The following is a 19,725-nucleotide window of genomic DNA, read 5'->3' as shown; positions in this document are numbered from 1 at the left end:
TACTTTTTCTTCCCAAATTCCTACTTTTCTCTTTATTTCCTTACATTTCCTTCATCCAGTGCCTTTTCTGGGTGTTCCGAACCTCTTTCTTTCCTTTAAACCTTGACAGATTTTGGTCTGATCGTATGTGCTTCTCGTTTTCTTTGCCCCTTTTCTTTCTCAGCTTGTGCCTCCATGAGAACGGCCAGCTTCATGGACTTGCCACCTGCGCGGTTGCAGGGGTCCCCCATGTTTAGTAGCCACTCCCACTTGGGTTTGTAGCCACTCCCACGTGGGGTTCCTGCTCCATCGCTGCCATCCTGAGTTGACAGGAAGTCTTGTCTTTCCATTTTCACTGGGCTCCACACGAGGCAGTTGTTCCTGAAATGGTTTCTTTCTGTCTTGGGATTGGACCAGGGCCTTGGCTTCGAATCAGTGAAGCACTTCCATCCTCTACCGTGTCTTCTCGGTTGCTGCCTTCCTGAGGGGCGTCCTTAGGCTTGTTATTCCGCTGTAATCCTCTTTGGCTCTGTTTATTTCTCACATCCTTCAGCAACCATTAGCTCTATAGAAAACTTGAATATGGTCCACTTTCGATCAGCCCCTCTGATGAAGGGGAAAGAGAGTATGAGAATCAGTGAAGATGGTGATTCCCGTGGGGAATCATCGCATTGGAGTGCATTGTATGGCTTCTCACCTTAGTCAGTTTGTCTTTTTAGTGTTGTTTGCTCAGGTTAATTGGTTTGCACTCCCTGAATGCACAGTAATTGGTGGCTGGGGGGGGGGCGGCGGCTGCTAACAGTCACAGGTTAGCTAACGGAGGTTAAACATCTCTGCTAATAAAGGAGATGGATTATATTCCTATTTTTTTATTTTTAGACATAAATCATTTTGCTTTTTGAAGTTTTACTTGTGGGGATTGATAGGATGGATATTCAGATGCAGTTTTTGGTTTTTCCAAAGCAAATGGCCTATTTGCTTGGTGGCAGTCTTGGTCACTTTACCTAGGACTTTGTCCACTGGTGGGTTAACCAGGCATAAAGCTATCTTTTCTATTATTATTATTATTATTTTATTTCAACTACTTTTTGTATATCCATTAGGTGTGGGGCACTGTTGTCAGCACTTAAAATACCATCTCATTTAATTCTGTGGGATAGATACTCATTATCTTCATCCTACAGTTGGAGAAATTGATGCACAAATAACATTTTTGACTTACCAAAGACACAGACATTCAGTGCTAAAAGGAGGGCTTGAACCTAGGCTCTGCCCCCTGTGAAGTGTGTCTCCGCACCACACTGTGGCTCTGAAGTGTGGCTGATGAAATTTCATTGTCCAACCCCTTATAGAGTTGGAAGCCTAGATGGAATAAAGCTTAGCATAGCAAAGGGTATTCTACAAACCTTGCTTCAGTCTTCCTCCTCCTACCCCTCCTCCTCCTCCTCCCCCTCCCCTCCCCCTCCCCTCCCCCTCCCCGTCCTCTTCCTCCTCCTCTCCTGTGTTGGTACTGTGCTTTGCATCTTTGCTTGGCTTTTTTTGCCCGAGGTCAGAACTCTACCACTTGAGGCATACTTTTATTTCTGGCTTTTTGGTTAACTGGAGATAAGAGCCTCTCAGATTGGTCTTTCCAGGCTGGCTTTGAACCTCCATCCTCCGATCTCAGTCTCCCCAGTGGCTAGGATTACAGGCCTGAGCCACCAGCACCTGGCAAAACCTTGCTCCTTGATCTTTCCTTCAGTCTGCAGTGGTTCTGTAGACAAACAGCCCAGACACCAGAGCTGGCCCGCAGAGATCTCCTGAGATGCTCTCCTGAGGGCGTGTTCCTGGGAACTCATGCGGAAGAGGCGTCTCGGTCCCTGACACAGTGCCCTTTGGAAACTCGTGATCCCAGCTGGTGACAGACACTGCTCACACCTTCCCCCTGATGCCCCACTTTTCCCTGGGCTAGACATTCCAGAGTGAGGCGGGACATGGCCGACCAGCACCCTGTGTGGGGGTGGACGGCCCGCAGATGCGGCCCGCCAGGCCGGGAGCCGCTCCAGTTCTCAGTGCTGTCTGCCTTTGCACATTCTTCTATGAAAAAATGAGAGTTGGGGGATTCTTTTCCTCTACCTGTAAGTTCTTGTGGACAAATGAATCCCCGATTATTGTTGAAGTCTAGTCAATAAAGCTGCCAGAATTCTTGAAACATTGACGGGAGAGCCAGGTTCAGCGCTTTTAACCTGGGGAGCAAGTCCTGAACGTGAAGTATGAGAGAAAGAAGTGATAGCTATTGAAAGTGCATTAGAAAACACCTTCGCAACAGATGCGAGAAAAGGATCCTAAGCTTGAAGCCAGGAGAATTGAATTCTAGATGTGAGTCTGCTATTAAGACTTCTGGGCAATTAATGAAATCTCTTCAAGATGAACAAATGAATTTAACCTAATTGTTTTTGTCCAAAGCAGCCCTAAATGCTATAGCTGTATTTCGGCCTTGAAAGAATCTTCTCCCCACGTTGGCTTCTGGTCCCCGTGGGGGGTCTCACATGATAAGGAATGGCTCACAGCTCTTATTATTTTGTGATCTCTGTGCCTTTCCTCTAGTGCCCAAATGTCTCCCCCTTTGTCCTTTCCTCAGGAGAAAACCAGAACCCCTACATCAGCTTTGCTCTTATTCTAGAGCCTAAAATCTTCTCCTCTGATCTGGTTCTTCAGGCAAATGGACGGGGGTAAGTAGCTTTATCTTCTACACACCTCAAATTCTTTCTTAGAATCCAAGCTATTATGACCACTCAAAACAATTGCTTTATAGATGAGTAAGAACAAAGCTAGCATCTATAAATTGTATAAATGTCAACCTTCTTTGTATAATGAAGCATAATAACGTATAGCCTTCAATCGTGTAAATGTCAACCTTCAAGTGCCTTACAAGCTCAGTGTTCATTTAAAATCTCTCTCTACACACACACACACACACACACACACACACACACACACACACACACAGGACTTCACTGTCTAACCCTGACTGGCCTTGAACTCTTGACCCTCCTGTTTTAGCCTCCAGAGTGCTAGGATTATAGTTGTGTAATCCTTATGCCTGGGGCCATATTGGATATTCTTGACCAATTATTGGATTTCCTCTAAGCGGTCGTTCAGGGACTGGCCTCTGCTCCCTGGCGCTCCGTGCTCTTCTCTACTTACCACAGTCATCTGTAAGATGACAGTTGCGGAGGGGAGGGGGCCGTTGAGCAGCAGCTGCTGCTGAGCCAAAGCTGGAAATAGTACACATTAGTCTGTTCACCTTGCGCCAGTTACCTACGAAATACGGGATGTGTAGCCCACCTTCTCCTAAGAAGGAGAAACGGATTTGTTGTGTCGTCTTCTGGTTCTCAGAATGTGGGGTATGGTAGAATCACCTGGAAGGACTGTTCAACACTGGATTGTTAGCCAAGCGTGGTGGTACATGCCTGTCATCTCGGCTACTCACGAGAAGGCAGTGGGAGGCTTGCTAGTGCGAGGCCAGCCTGGGCACACGTGTCCAAGGGGAGGGTGTGCGGTGCGGCCCGGGCGTCTGAGCTCACGCAGCCTCTGTCTGTGGAGGAAGCCCGTCGGGTCTTTGAGGGAGAGGGAGACGGGCGGTGGAGGGAGGAGCAGGGTCCTGGCTTGGCAGGGGCGAGGGTGGAATGCACAGGTGACAGAGCTTCGGTCACCCCTGAGCCCAGCCACCCTGCACACTTGTGTTCCCCGTGGGGTCGCGGGGAGCCCAGGGGGTCTCTATTTCTTGTTTGTTCATGTATTACTTATGTCACTATACTTTCTTTAAAATATATTTTAATTGTTAGTGTAAAGGTGATGTAGTCTTTATTCTTTTTGTGCCAGTCTGGGGTCTTCCACTCGGGGCCTGGGTGCTGTCCCTGAGCTTCTCTTGCTCAAGGTTAGTACTCTACCACTTGAGCCACAGCTCCATTCTGGCTTTTTGGGTAGATTATTGGAGATAGCAGTCTCACTGGCTTTCCTTCCTAGATTGGCTTCAAACCTTGACCTTCAGTTCTCAGCCTCCTGAATAGTGAGGATTACAGGCGAGCGCTACCGTAATTACCCATTACCGGGCTCTTAAGGTTTTATTCTCTTGAGTATAGATGTGAGTGCATCTTCTAAGAAAAAGACTACAAATAGAACACATTGAGTTCTGAAGCTAGAAAGGCTTTCCAGGAATAATTTATGGTCCAAGCAGAACGAGATAAAGTGAGGTGGTGTGCATGTCTTCCGGACCTGAGAGCCATTACCTCCACCCGCTTCTGGCCACCAAAATAGGATGGAGAACTTTTGGACCTCATTAGAAATTCCCTTAGGACAAATTAACGATTATTTTTTAAATAGAGCATTTTACTTAGAAATAGCATCTGCTGAAAAGCACTGATTATTTGGGTTCCCTAAGTTAACTAATCTCTGTCTTCATGTCATACCTGTCTGCTTAAGTCTTAAAACTTTGGGTTCAATACCTGCAGAATGAGCCAGGCACAGGTGGCTCACGGGGTCACCCCAGCCACTCAGGAGGCTGAGATACAAGGCCCACGCTTTGAAGCCGGCCCAGGCAGGAAAGCCCGTGAGACTCTTATTAACTAATCACGGGGGAAAAAGCCTAAGGTGGTGCCGTGGCTCAAGTAGAGCTAGCCTTGAGTAAAAGGAGCTCAGGGACAGCGCCCAGGCCCAGAGGTCAAGCCCCACGACCAGCAATAAAAACAAAACAAAACAAAAACTACTCAGAAAACCACCCCCAGAAGTGGCTCAAGTGGTAAAGAGCTGGCTTTGAGCAAAAAGAAAAGAAAAAAAAAAGCTCAGGGACAGTAATGGGCCCTGAGTTCAAGCCCTAGGACATGCAAAACAAGACAAAACAAAACAAGCCCCCTGCAAAATGGGAACTTGTTCATGGATTAATTACTATTATGCATGTAAGGTAGTTGTCCCGAATGTCACCTTTTCAAGGATAAAGGCACAGAGATTAAGAGTAACAGAGGCATCTTGTCAGCTTTCAAAATGTCTTGTTCCGGGCTCCCCAAATGGTGCCTGAAAGTCATTGTGCTAAACCTGCAGAGACCTCGGGTTCCATGAAGAGCAGAGCCCTAGAGACAGATGACCCAGGGTGACATCTCCCCCCCCCCCCGCCCCCAGGAGCCCTCTCTCATGCTACCATGTTGTCCTGTCTGGGGACAAGGACTTTCCAGGGCTATCTTGGATGAGTTGGATGCAATGATCAACAGACCACACTTCTACCAAGCCTGCTTAATTGTGCTGATTGTTTTCAACTCTGCCTCGATTCTATTTCCTTTATTTGGGGCAGTGCCCCAAAGATGGACCCCAAATGCTTAATTGAATCAACATAGTTTTGCTTATTAAAATTCTTTAATTACTTCTATTAGCCTTTGGGGGTGAGTGAGCAGACCCAACATATTGGATTCCCCCCCCCCCATCTCCACCCCCAAGCTGGCCTCAGGCCTGGGAGTAGTACATGGGTATCAGATCTCACCAGAATGGTTTAATCTGATTTCTGATCGTTACACATTTTCTCCTGAAATGCTAAGTCCTAGGGATACTGTAACACCTTTGTTTCATGCTACAATTTATGAAAGACTTCATTGTGTATTTTCACCTTTGAGAGTTATTTTTTCTGCAAGCCTCTGCTTTTTGGAATATTTGAAAAGTCCCGCAAAGGCAGGCTCATCCACAGGGCAAGGCACGATCTTGGTTTCAGACTGTTTCTCGGGCGGTGATTAGAAGCATCTTCACCAAATATTTATCCTCCTGCGAATGGCTTATCTGTGCTGTAATGGGGGCGGAATCTGGGGAGTTGCCGCCCTTTACCTACTTAAGGTTTTCTTTCTAGAAAGAGGAAAAGTCACAAAAGATGGAGTGAATGAAGATGAAGGTTGTGCTTTCAAACCTCCTCTGATTCTTTTTTTCCACTTAGAATCCGAAACAAAAGCAAAATAGATGAAACGAAGGACAGAAAAGTTGTGCCCATCAGTCAGGAAGACAGCTCATACGTTCTTACAAAACTCACAGAGATTTTCCTGCTTCCTAACCCTTCCCACTCGGTGCGAAACAGAAGGGAAAGCATTTCCCTCTTTTGGAAAGCTCATTAGTTTAGCGTGTGCAGAGGCAAAATGAAGTGTGATGCAGAGAAACCCAGAACAGAGCCAGTGGGCAAGTCAGATTCACTGACAGCGCAGACAGCTCAAGCTAATGCTATCTTTTACTTTATTATAATTTTATCTATCTATCTATCTATCTATCTATCTATCTATCTATCTATCTATCTATCTATCTTTTTATTTTTGTGTATCCAGTACTGGGCCTCAAACTCAGGCTTTGTGCTCTTGCTGAACTTTTCCACTCATGGCTGGTGCTCTGGTGCTCTGTCACTTGAGCCAAACCTCCACAATAGCTATTTTGCTGGTTATTTGGAGGTAAGATTCTCTTGCGTTTGCCTGCCCAGGTTGGTTTTTTTTTTTTTTTTTTCCCCAGTCCTGGGCCTTGGACTCAGGGCCTGAGCACTGTCCCTGGCTTCTTTTTGCTCAAGGCTAGCACTCTGCCACTTGAGCCACAGCGCCACTTCTGGCCATTTTCTATATATGTGGTGCTGGGGAATCGAACCCAGGCCTTCATGTATAGGAGACAAGCACTCTACCACTAGGCCATATTCCCAGCCCCGCCAAGGTTGGTTTTAAAGTAGGATCCTCAGATCTTGGCTTTAGGATTATAGGTGTGAGCCACTGGCCTAGCTCCCTATTCTAAAGCAGCATAAAATCATTCATTGTACAGGATTCGCATTTCATTCCACTTGTTTTCATGCAGAAAAAGGCATCCTGATTTAGGCTACAATGTACTTTTCCTGTGTAGACAGGCCCCTGTGGGTGAAAGCAGACTTTGTTTAGCTACATTCCACCCTGTATTTCCCCGAAGTCTGTGTGGGGTAGTGTACCCTTGAATCCCTTGCCTAATATCTGGGAGTATCTTTCTCTGGTTCATGGAATGGGGGAAACTGTATCAGCTTATCTATTGCAAATGAAAATCAACTGGTTACAATAAGGAGCGTTTTCAATTCTGCTATCACTATTCTAGACACAATCAAATCCCGAGTAATGCAAGTCAGACCCAGAGAAAAATGCTGATGGATGGGGCAATCTGCCTGGCTCTCAGGGGCCATCATTATCTCAGTGTTCAAGAGGAAACGCATATTTGGAAATTCCATCACACGCAGCTGTCACTCACCTCCTGTGGAGGCATTCCTGGTTATTTGCTTGTTTGTTTCAAGGCAAACTAAGTCTTAGCCAACATGGTGACCATCTCCACCCCTACATTAGAATGGGGCCCTCGTGTGATTTCCAGGCATTTGGCCCCAGTGTCAATCACCTGTCAATACTGAGGCCAAAAGAGAAGATGCTTGACATGACCGTCTAGAGCATTCTATCCTTTTTATTGTCTGTCTGTCTCGTCTCTCTGTCTGTCTGTCTCTTTTTTCCCTTGTGCCTGTCCCGGGCTGAACTTAGGGCCTGGATGCTGTCCTTGGCCTTTTTCCCTCAAGGCTAATGCTCTACCACTTGAACCACAGCTCCACTTATGGCTTTTTTGGTGGTTATTCAGAAATAAGAGTCTCATATACATTTTTGTCGTCTGGCTTCAATCCACGATCTCAGATCTCGGTCTCCTGAGCAGCTGGGAGTACAGGAATGAGCCACTGGCACCCTGCATTCATTACAGGTTTTAAAAAATAGATTGTCTGCCTTATATATATATATATATATATATATATATATATATATATATATATATATATGTGCTATCCCTTTATAATCTGAAGGTGATCTTATTAATGCAGTAAATCTTGGTTGACTGATACTTTATGAAGATGCCTTTTCTGCATAAAAGCCTGATAAAGGCTCTTCCTGATGTTCTTAAATATTTCATTAGCCATGTCTCTTTCGCATTCCCTTCCTATTCAGAGTCTCTGTCAGTTCAGTGATATAATGCAGGCAGTGGGGTTGTCAAACCTGGGATCCATTAGAAGCAATCTGTGAAAATGTGGTGTGTTTTGTCCCTTAATTTTCTCCTTATTAGTTGTCTCAGGCTCCAAAGGCCCACAGGGCAGTTAGGAGCAAGATACATCCTGTTTGAAACCAAAGCTCTCAGTGTTTTAGAGGCAGGAAATCAAACATCATGCTTTTTTACACTTTATTGTAAAGCATTCAGTTATGGATTCTTGATTCTTCTTTTTCTTTCAAACTCTGAAAAAACACAATACTGCTCTCCTGTTCCACTCAACTCCGGGTGGGTATTGGATTGAACGGCAGCAGAGCGGGGTCTCTTGAAGGGAGAAACTCTGGGGGAGATTTACACAGAAGTGTTGATGTTTGAGAAAAAAAGGGATTTAGTCAACGGCAACGTCTTTAATTACTCACAGTTTAGAATTTTACCATTGTTAAATCTCATTTGCATATTTTTCCTTCAACTCAAGCAGCGTCTGGATATTCTAGTTATTATAGTGCAAAAAGTAAACATGACTTTCTCTCCTCTTGCTTTTATTTTGACATGAGAGAAAGAGAAAGTCCGAGAGGAGGAGGGATATTTTGGGGGAAATGACATTTCATGATTTCCTGCCTTGGAGTGGAACAGAAGAAGAGGATTAACAAGAGTTAAGAAAGAGCCATTCCCTGCTCCCTCCTTTACCCTGAAGTCATCTGACTGAAATATTCACACAAAAAGAGCATGTATTGCGATTCCATAGCATGATACATGTCACACAGTATTAAGCCAAGTAGCCACATCCAGGGTGGAAACCCACCTGACGGCCCCCAGGAGTCTTCCTGCATTCTTCTAGTCTCTACTCGATGGTGTCACCTTCCTAATCTGCAACAACATAGGTTTGCTTTCTTGTTCTTTTTGCTGTAAATATCCTCTCTAAGAACCACCGGCGTTACGATAATAGACACGAAAATGAAGCACTGTCTCAGCAAGACAAAATTTACCTCTGCAGAAGGGTGTGCCACCAGCCACAAATCTGGCAAGCAGGCATAAGGAGCAGGCAGGCTGCTCCTTGTTTATCCCTAACCCAGCAAGCCCCGCCCCTTCGCTCAGATTGGCCAAGCTCAGGTCCACAATTTACTCTCAATTGGCTAGTTTGAAGAGGGTAGGATGTCTTTACATAGGGCGACCATTAAAATACTTTGAGATAAGGTTAACAATATGCAAGCAATCTCAAAATATACTCCCACCTTCTGCTATGTCTTTAACGGCGTGAGGTATGGCTCAATTCCAGCTTGGAACAACCAGCTAAGACAAAACCTCAAACATAGCTCTTCAAAAATCCTTCCTTATCCCAAAGCAGTTCTTCACTTGTTGACTTGCGCTTTCTTTACTTGTTGATACTGTCCTAGCAGAATCATCCACAAGAGCCAAGCCACCAAGCCCAAGCAGGAACTGTGAAGCAACCCACTTAAAACTCTACGTGGAGTCCGTTTCTAGACATATTGGAAGGCACTGATTCCACAGGTGCCACCCAAGGGTGGAGAGTGGTGTCCCCTTCTAGCCAGGCGAGGTCTGCTTGAGTATTTCAAAGAGGGACCTGGTTACCAATATTAAATTATAGTTTCCTTTGCATCACACATTTCTCATTTCTCACTCAGCGTTTCTTCTCCGCAGAGCGCGCGCGTGGGATTTGGGTGGATGTCACCATGGGAGCAGACTCCTGGCTCCATAGGGCAGGCCTCACGGCCTGTCACGTGAATTCTTCCAGAGGAGTCAAGGCAGGGTGATGGCTGACATCTGTTTTGTGTTGCTGTAACAAAATACCAGAGACTGGTGATTTAGAAAAAAAAAAAAAGGATGTTCATCTCTCACAGTCCCGGAGACAAGAAGGTTAAGCTTGGGGCGACTTTGCTGTCTGTGAGGGTCTGGTCTCTACTTTGAAAATGGTGGCTTGATCCTAGCAGCCTCCGGGGAGGAGGGTCAGAATTTCCATGGTGACGCATGCCCGTAGTCCCCACCACGGGGCGACTGGAGGAGAACTAGCATGACTTTAGGGCTAGTACCGGGCGTAATAGCAAGGGCCTGTCCCAGAAAAGTGAATGAGCAGCAGTGATGACCACCACCGAGTTCAAGAGTAAGTCTTTAAGTCCTGGAGAGAGAGGGAGAGGGAGAGGAAGAGGGAGGGAGAGAGAGAAGGGCATCCTGGTGAAGAAGCCTGGCATAATCTGGAATGCTCAGGACCACAAGAATTCCAGGTTTCTGTTTTATTAAGTGGGACTATTTGGAGATATATATCTATAAATGCATATCTATATATGAGGAAAGGGAGAGAGATGCCTCAAGTCACTCAAGTCTGAACATGAGATTCATTTATGTTTTCTACACATCTCATACACATAGCCTGGATGGCCTAAAAGGACTTTTCTACACAAAACCGAGTTTTACATGATGGAATTTTCCATTTGTTGCATCAGGCCCGTGCTCACAAAGTTGCAGATGCTGGGAGGATTTAGGACTGGGATTTTGGAGTTTTGGTTTAGGGGCATTACCTGTGCTTATCTAGCTGAAGAAAATAGTCTTGAGGATGAAGAGAAAAATTTGTTGAATCCTGAGTCAGGGTTTTTCTGAGCATTTGATGCCGTGCTTTCCTCACAGAGGTTTTGCATTTGGAGAGAACCCTGTGAACTGTGGTATGGAATGCACCCGGAGAGTGCTTGGCACTTGATCCCATTGCTGCGCTGGTGAGCTGTTCTTGTCTCCCGCAGGGGCTGGCGGGCTCTCTTACATCCAGCACAGGGCTAGGTTTTGCTTTCTCTGTGTCATGTATGTAGGCTGGTTGGTTCTTTGCTTGGAAACCAATGTGCTTTTTTTGTTGTTGTTGTTGCTCTTGTTTTTGTTGCATCTGTAGTTAGGGTACACAAATAGAAAGAAAATAAAACAATAAAAAAGGAAAAGATACTCTTGACTTTGCTCATAAAAATCAACATGACAAAGATGTTGAGTTATTTCATCTGTACTTTGTTTAAAAAATTCTGTTCTCTTAGGCTCTTCTAGGAAATGGAGGCTTCCAATTTTTACAAGATTTAGTTTATAGTTTATAGTTTAAGGGGTTATAGAAATGCAAAATAAAGAAGAACGATGTTGGGGCTAGGAGACAAATGCCATCAAAAGCACTGCAGAAAACGCTTCCCCTTTCTCCACAGACGTAACTCTTGCTGAGCAATGGTACACTGGTAGCCAAGTGGCAGGCTCGGAATGAGAATTCATTCAGCTATGACACCAGTTCTCCATAGTGAACTGACGGCTTAAGCCTGTCATCAAATTTCACTAGCAACATTCTAGTGATACAGTCCTATAAAATTGGAATTGTAATGAAATGTAACTTGATGTGTGTTCATGAATTTAAAAGGAAAAAAGAACACAATTTCTCTCTATTAATGTCAATTTAAAATATACTTTTCTATTTTTAAAAAGATATAACCTGCCAGTCAGGAGCTGGTGGGTCATGCCTATAATCCTAGCTATTCAGGAGGCTGAGATCTGAGGATTGGGGTTTGAAGCTAGCTCAGGTAGCAAAGTCCATGAAACTTATCTCCAATTAACCACCAAAAAACTGAAAGTGGAGCTATGGCTCCAAGTGGTGGAGTGCTAGCCTTGAGCACAAAAGCTTAGGAATAGTACCCAGGTACTGCTTGAGTTCAAGCCTCATGGTCAGTACACACACACAAAAATCATCTATCTATCTATCTATCTATCTATCTATCTATCTATCTATCTATCTATCTGTCTGTCTGTCTGTCTGTCTGTCTGTCTGTCTGTCTGTCTGTCTATCTGTCTATCATCCATCTATCTGCATACTAAAGACAGACACAGTCTTTTCTTGGGGGGGGGGCAACAGGAGATCATTTTACCCAAGTATTAGATGTAAAAAGTTGAAATTGATCTTTAAAGCTCTGAGATAAATTAAGCAACAGAAAAATCCCAGGCTGAAACATGAGGTATGGAAGTAGAAGAATAAAAGCAAGGATTACAGCCAGTTGATTTCTGACTTTTGGCCCCAATATGTTGAGTGTTTCTCAAGGTAAGATTGTGCATAGGCACAATATGTGCCTACAACATCAAAATTCATGTAATACTTATTGAGAATTCAGTGTCTGGACCTTCCTTAGAGAGACTGAGTCACAGTCTCTTGATGGATGGGACCTTTAATAATCTTCTCAAAAGACTCAGAAGTACAATGATGTTTGAGAAATATTTAAATTTTACTCTTCCACATTGATGGATGTCTTGATATTGTAGATCAAGTGAAAGTTGTTGCTTTTCGTGCAGTTTGTACTGTATTCTTTGTAGATGACTTTTAGTTTACTGTTCTGTGAAATAAATATTTCATTGTATGTGGCAGAACCTGAAAAGCCTCCCAAAGAATTTTTTTTTTTAAGAATATGAAAGGTTGAATCTGTAAGGGATGACTTTCTCCAGACAATTCTTTCGCGTAAACCTTTGGGATTTGAGTAATGGATACTGTGTTAGAATTTTCCAGAATAAATAAGCCCATTTCAGGGCTAGAGAAAATGACACCATTGAGCAGGGATTGATACCTTCCTCTCCTCCTTCCCTACCTCTCTCCCTTCTAATCCAGAATATAATCCCAAATGCCAACCTTAGCTTTTCATTGAATTCTAAGCGAATACTGTTTTGTTTTGTTTTTCCAGGTTGTTTTACATGTCGCATGTCCTGTAACATTTTTTTTTTTGGCATTATTCATCTTAGGTCTAACATGTTAGATGCTCTCCTAGTCTCCATGCACTCTTGTTCCTCCTGTTCTTTCCTGGGCTCTTGTGTGTGTGTGTCTGTCGCTCTTCTCTGTTTAGTATGCGGTGTAGCCTTCACGGGAATGAACTATGTCAGCTTCATCTTCTATTCTTATCCTTGGAAGGTCTTTATTTCTTCATCAGAATTGAAGAATGATAACAGTGGGATATTATATTCTTGGTGAGCTATTATTTTCTCTCAGAACTTGAAGCATGTAATATGTAATAAATAGGTTGTTCCATGCCCTTTTTTGGATTTGCTGAGGAGGGTGAGGTGATTCTGTTGTTAGGAACTCAGGGCGTGGATCTTGCTCAACGTCCGCTCTTATCATGGAGCCCTGCCTCCTGCCTGGCTCTTTGCTGAAGCATTAGGGAGCGGGGGCTCCTGACTGTGGGAGGGGCCAGGCCAGGTGGCACCTCCCAGAGCAGGCCCAGGGGTTCTTGGGGTGCAGGCAGGGCTGGCTCCAGCAGTGGTGGCTCAGAGCACGTACGCTCTACCCCTGTGTGATGCAGGGTGAGGAAATGCCCCTTGGTTCTGACCACAGGGCTAGCCAGGGCCTCTTGTCAGCTGGTCTGGAACTGCTGTCCTTCAGACTTTTCTACTGTCCTGCTCCTCTTTCATGATCCCCCAAGCCCTTCCTCTCTTTCTCTCTTCAGGATATCGCGTGAATTTTCTCATTCAGAGACACATGGAGAGTGTTCCTCCTCCACCCTCGTCCCCTCTCCCCTCTCAGGATCTCCTCTTACACACAGGAGTTCAGCAAATGCTTTTCCTTTTTCAGAGATAGTGTGTGTGTGTGTGTGTGTGTGTGTGTGTGTGTGTGCATGTATACAACCTTCGATTTAGTTACAGCTCACAATGCTTAGGGATTTCAAGTGTCCTTTAACCCAAGATATGGGTTTCACAATGTTAATAAAAGGAACACGTTTATTGTAGCAATAAGTATTTAACGACCCACACTTGGTGTTGGGTGCAGAACGACATGGAGAGCGCTGTTCTCGATTCTTCTTTGGTGGCGGTGGAAAGGTGGGAAGGCTGCTTTGTCATTCACAGCTCCCCCCTTCTTGACTGTTCTGGGACAGCTCACAATGCGAGTGCTGCTCTCTTCCTGAGCTCTCCAAACTTCCCGAGATGGCACCTCAACTTTCCACAGGCCCGGATTCTCCCCTCATAGGTCCTTAGATCTTTAATTAATGTATTCCTTTCCTCTTTCTTTATTAAGGTTGTTTTTCTACAATCAGTAGGCAGCTGGTGTCGTGGGGGCTGACATTTCTGGTGGTGGCATCAACACCGTTGGGCTTTCATCTTCGCTTGCACCTGCCTTCCCAGCTTCCCAGCTTCCCTTGGTGACTGGCTCCGCAGCGCTCACTTCCACGTGGTACTGCCCTGCTTACTCCACGCTCCCGCCAGGCCCCACCAGCAGGTGTTTCTTCCTCTTCCTACACGCACCTTCTCTATACTGTCAGCTGCCCGTTAGGGCACTGGATCATCTGGCTCCCCTCCCCCCCACCCCTCTTTCCCACCTCTTCCTCGTCTCCTTCTTTTCCTCTCCCCCTGTCTGGGTCTCTAATTCTGTTTTGATCTCTGGGTTTAACTGGGGATACTGTGTGAACTTCAGAGCAATAGAATGGTATAATCAAAGATGGACCTGAAGAAGACTTGGGTCTGCATGCTTCCATGCTTTATTCTTTTATATGTCTTTGTCTTTTGAATCTGAATTCTGGTTTGACTTCCATTTCCCATGGGTATGGGCCTCATCTCCCTTTGCCATGTACAAAGACTCTTGCCTACGGTCCCCATGTCTTCCTTGGTGCTAGATGCCAAGGTCATTTTCCTTGAAGACTGTCTAAAAACTCATCTGTTTCTGGAGGAGGATAGTTTGAACTTAGGACCTTATGCTTGCTGGGCCAGTGCTGAACCATTTAGCCAGGCCCTGGGCCCTTTGGTGTGTACATGTTTTCTTTGTTTCTTTCTTTTTAAGCTAGGGTCTTCTTACTGGGCAAGTACCTGGATGTGAATCTGCTGCGAGCGTCCCATTGTAGCTGACATGACACGAGTGTAGGAGTGATACCAATGCCAACTTCTTCCCTAGATATAGTGTCTTACCTACTTTTCTGCCTTGGCTGGCCTGGAACTGATGTCCTCCTGATCTCAGTTTCCTACATGGCTAGGATTATAGGTGTGAGCCACTGGTACCAGGCCTTAAGTATTTTGATTTTGTGTGTTTGACTCCACCTTGTTTCCCAAACTTTAATGGGGATGCTGAATATTGCATGCTCCCTAGCCCTGAGCTGCCATTCAGGGTGTCCTTCACAATCCAGAATAAATTCCTTCCCATTGGCTCTAGCTGCTTCTCGGTGTGAGTCTCAGCATTTGTATTAAATGGCAAGACTCCAGAATGCATGAGGCTGAGGTCTGCACCATGTTTGGCTCCTATGCCTGACGTCATTTCATGTTGACTTCATCATTTATGTCAAAACAAATGAAACAGGAGCGTCAGAGTTTGGGAGAGTGTGAGTGTCTGGTGAAAGGCAAGGAGATGCTAGATGAATCCTGTCTCCATTGCCTTCTTATGTGATACCTTTCCCAGGCTTTTCTTCCAGGAGACAAGGCAAGAGAAAAGAAGGGAAGGGAAAGAAGAGAGGACGTGGAAAGATGGGCAGACAACTGTAGGCGTTTCTCAGCTGCCCTGATAGGGTGATGAATGGGAAGGTGATAAGTGACTGTCCAAATTTCCCTTCTCACTGTGCTGCCTCAGGTCTTGGGCATTTCTTTCTCTTTAGTTTGGAGATGGCCTCTTGTCTTCAAAGGCCTCACTGGTCAGATGTTTGTTTCGTTTCTTCTTCAGGTGAATTTAATGGCTAACACAGAGAGCCATGTCACTAGCTACCTAGAAGAATAAACAGACCTTCAGGACATTTGTCTAGGGCTGAGGACAGAAAGCAGTGCTTGCCTACTATGTGAGAGGTTCTGTGTTCAATCCCTAGCACAATTGAGACGAGGACCAATTAACCCATTCTGTGATTGTAAACATCTGGGCGACATCCTCACGGTGCTGACATTCTACAACCTCCACCAATGGAAGCCTACAAGGGAGGCTTACCTACCGAGGGAAAGGGTTGTATGCAAATGCTTTCTGTGAGTGATGTGTAAATTTATTAGTGGGCAGGAGATTGAGTCTTAGTATATTTGAGTTACAGAACTAAATACTGGAACTCTGGATTGTGAGGTAGCGTGATAAACCAACTTTGCACAGAGCCATGAAACAAAGAGGATTGCAGTCCTTCTGTGTCTGTCTGCATACTTTCTGTTCGAGGCTGGTTACACAAAAAACATGTACATGCCATTTTTGGGTCCTGGTGGTTTTAAGTTTCTGATTTTGTTAATGAGATTTGGTGGTAGTTGATAGAAGTAAAGACACCATACCTGATTTGAAAATCTTAGAGAAAAGAAAACAAACCCAACACCTCCTGAAGGCATTGCTTTCTGCGCTACCTCCTCAAATCTTTATGGAAGCCACTGCTAGGAAAAGCCAGATGGAATAAAATATGCTTCACATAGCTTTGGGAAGAAGCAACTTGATTCCTCCTTCCCACACCTATCAGAGTGCTCGGGTCTGTCATGCAGAATGGTTGCCTCAGCATTAAGGAGACAATCAGGAATGGTTGTGTACATCCTTCATCCATACTCAGATGATCTTGGCAGCAGGACTATCTGCAGTTTTCCATGGTGTTTGGCTGTTTGTTGGGGGTCTTTACATAGTGTGTGTGTGTGTGTGTGTGTGTGTGTGTGTGTGTGTGTGTGTGAGCCTGCCATTGCTGGGGCTTGAACTCAGCACTTGGGTGCTGTCCCTGAGCTTTTTGCTCAAGGCTAGCACTTTATGAGCCTTGCCTACATTTCCAACTTTTTGGTAGTTAGTTGGAGATAAGAGTCTCATGGACGTTCCTGCCAGGGCTGGCTTCAAACTGCAGTCCTCAGATCTCAGCCTCCTGAGTAGCTAGGATAATAGGAGTGAGCCGCTACAGCCGGCTCATAATGGTATTATGGAAGGACTTTGGTGTTGAACTCTTGTCTCTAGTCCTTGATTTGGTAACTAATATTGTGGTTCATAGTTTCATAGGTTATGACCCTTCAAGTTCTGCTGAAACTTATTTTAATACCACCTGCAGAGTCCTGGGGAAAGTCCCAGGGAAAGAAGAGTTTGAATAACCCAATTGCATTTGTCAGTTGCTTAACTTACTGGTGCAGAACAATTCACAGAGCTGTAAGTAGTGCATGTATTTAGAAAGGGGAAGAAGAAAGAGAGGCTAAGAGGAAACAATGTAAAGATGTCATTTTTTTAAACACGTCCATCTGTCTACCTGTCTAAGTTATCAGTCCATGTAATGTTTTACTGCAGAGAAAGTTAGCATGTGTAGCAAAGTTGAATCTCACATGACCTGTTAGTGATAATTGGATTTGCTGGTAGTTACCTCCAGTTCTTATGTGAAGCCTAGACTTGACCCTCGTTCCTTCCTTCTCCATCTGGGGCCAGAGGCTTCCCCTCTTTCCTCCGCCACTCAGGGTGGGCTTTCTGGTGAGCAGGAGGACATCTTGGGGGAGGCAGCCTGCTTCAAGCCATGTTCCATCCTCATGCTGGGATCTGCGTGGCCTCTCGATCCAGGGTAATACTGCATGGCCATTCCAGGCTACAGTGTCCTGTGTGTAGACTGGCATAGAAGGTCGGCCCGTAGGTGAATCTACATTCTCAGGCTTTTCAATTTCTTGGTGAATATGGTTTTCTGAGTTTTGGAAAACAGTATTTGGAAAATGGTTGAAGGGGTCATTCAGTGTAGCCTCCATTTCTACAAATGAATCAGAATAATTACTCATACCCATTGTTCTCTACCGATCTACTGAAGGGAGTGGTTAGGTCTGAGTCACTGGATTCAAAGGAAGAAAATGGACTCACATCTTAGGAAAGTGTAATGAAGCATTTACAAAACCCCCAGACCCACAAATGCTTCACAACACAACCACATTGGGTTGCACAGTGCTAGGGATGTATTATGAATGGATTTGGCTAGAAATGAAGAAGAAAATGGTTTTTTTAGTTGTGCTATCTTAATGGAAACCACTTATAACAAATAACTTTTTTCCTTTTGATCTCAATGTTATGAACTCACTTACTAACAAGGGTAAGAAAGCATTCTTTCTCTTTTAAAAAAATCCAAGTTTTGAATTTATATTGTAAGCAGCCCCAAACTTCTAAGCAGCAGATGGGTGAAATGAAGAGGATGGAATCATTTCATTTTCTTCTCCTTCTTCCTCCTCCTCCTCCTCCTCCTCTTCTGTGGAAAAACTCAGTAATTCTTAAAATGCAGACATGACTGCATTGATAGTACTCCATTCTCTCCCCGGGGAGTTTCTATTTTTGAGGGGCCAATGATGAGGAGTCCGGAAAGAGAAAAAAGGCTCTTCTTGTAGAATATTAAAGACCAAGGCAGATCAATAAATATTTATCAGGTAATAAGTGGCTCCAAGGTATTGTACCAGACAGCATTCCATGAGGGAAAAGTCATAGGCCAAGTATAATGCTAGTCTTGAAGTAGATAGAAATACAAATAACAATAGATGTGAAATAATAGACCTTAAGGCTAAAGGCACCAGAGGAAAATGACTTTGGACAATTGCAATTTATAATTAATAGCTGACTGAACTCTAGAGATCAGACTTAATTCTTATGGACAGGCAATTAGGACTTAGAATTCAAGATGGGAGAACTGAAACCCTGTAGGCCAGGGAAAGAAAGGTTCATAGTGGCCCATTCACTGCAGGGGTCCCTGCACCCCGGGTGCTCTCCCAACCAGCGGGAGAGGCGAGGAAGCGCACCCCGCCGAGGGTGAACCTAGAATAGGTAATGAGCCGCGAGTCGCCCGCACTCAGCCCAACCCAACCTTTCGCCAGCAGTTGGACAATCAGACGACTCGGGAGAGGTTCAAGACTGCTCAGTTTAGTGGTGCAGACCAGATCTTAAGTATGGGCAATGGCAGGAAGAGGAGGGTGTAACATACCTAGCCAGGGGCTGTGATTGGCGGTCCAAGCTGTCAGTCAAGGGCGGAAGGCCATGGGACCTCCCTAAGGGGCGGCCTAAGTACTAGCAGGACCACCCCCAGGTTACTGCCGGCAGCCATCTTGCTGCACATGGTCTTAAGGCTGGGAGGCGTGGCCAGCTAGAGCCGCTTTTCCAGTTCCAGACCCAGAAGGCAGGCGGGACTAACCGGAATCCCTCTTCCGGGAGGCGGTGCAAGCAAGCACGCCCCCAAAGACTGAGGGGGGCTCTTCAGGGCCTCACTCCCGAGTTGCAACAGCCACACACCTCCGGGGTGTGGACAGGCGGGGCCAGTTGGTGCGTCCCACAATTGACAAGTGTTGTCTTGAATCATGAAAGTCAGAAGTGCAGAGTAGAATGTTGTTTCTCAGGAGTTGGGAGCAGGGAGAAATGGGGAGAGTTGTTCAATGGGTCTAAAACATTTAGATTATAAAGTAGGACTAAGTTTTGGACATCTGTAGTTAGCGAAAGTAGGTTACACGCTGAACATCTGTAAAAGGGAAGGCTGCCTCATGGTCAGTTATGTGAACCACCAAACCAAACAATAAACAGTCAAAAGATTCAAAACAACCACAGAAGGAGCACAAAGAAAATGTGAGAGGGGACTTGTGTGATGGCTCCTTGGGTAGATGTTGAGGTCTAGAACTCAAGTTGTATACATCGACTATGTGCAAGTCTTTTTTTCTTTTTGTACCAATGACAATAAATTGGTAAATTAGTCATTGTCAGGAGCTGTGGAGAGGAGGAGGTGTGGAAATGATTGCTAGTGGGCATAAGACTTCTTTTGGGGATAGTAAAAAATAGTCTGGTATTGATTGTGGTGATGACTGTAC

This window comes from Perognathus longimembris, chromosome 11 (assembly GCF_023159225.1).
Source record: "Perognathus longimembris pacificus isolate PPM17 chromosome 11, ASM2315922v1, whole genome shotgun sequence".
NCBI lineage: Eukaryota > Metazoa > Chordata > Mammalia > Rodentia > Heteromyidae > Perognathus > Perognathus longimembris.
The sequence above is the reverse complement of the archived record's forward strand: the minus strand, read 5'-3'. Positions refer to the sequence as shown.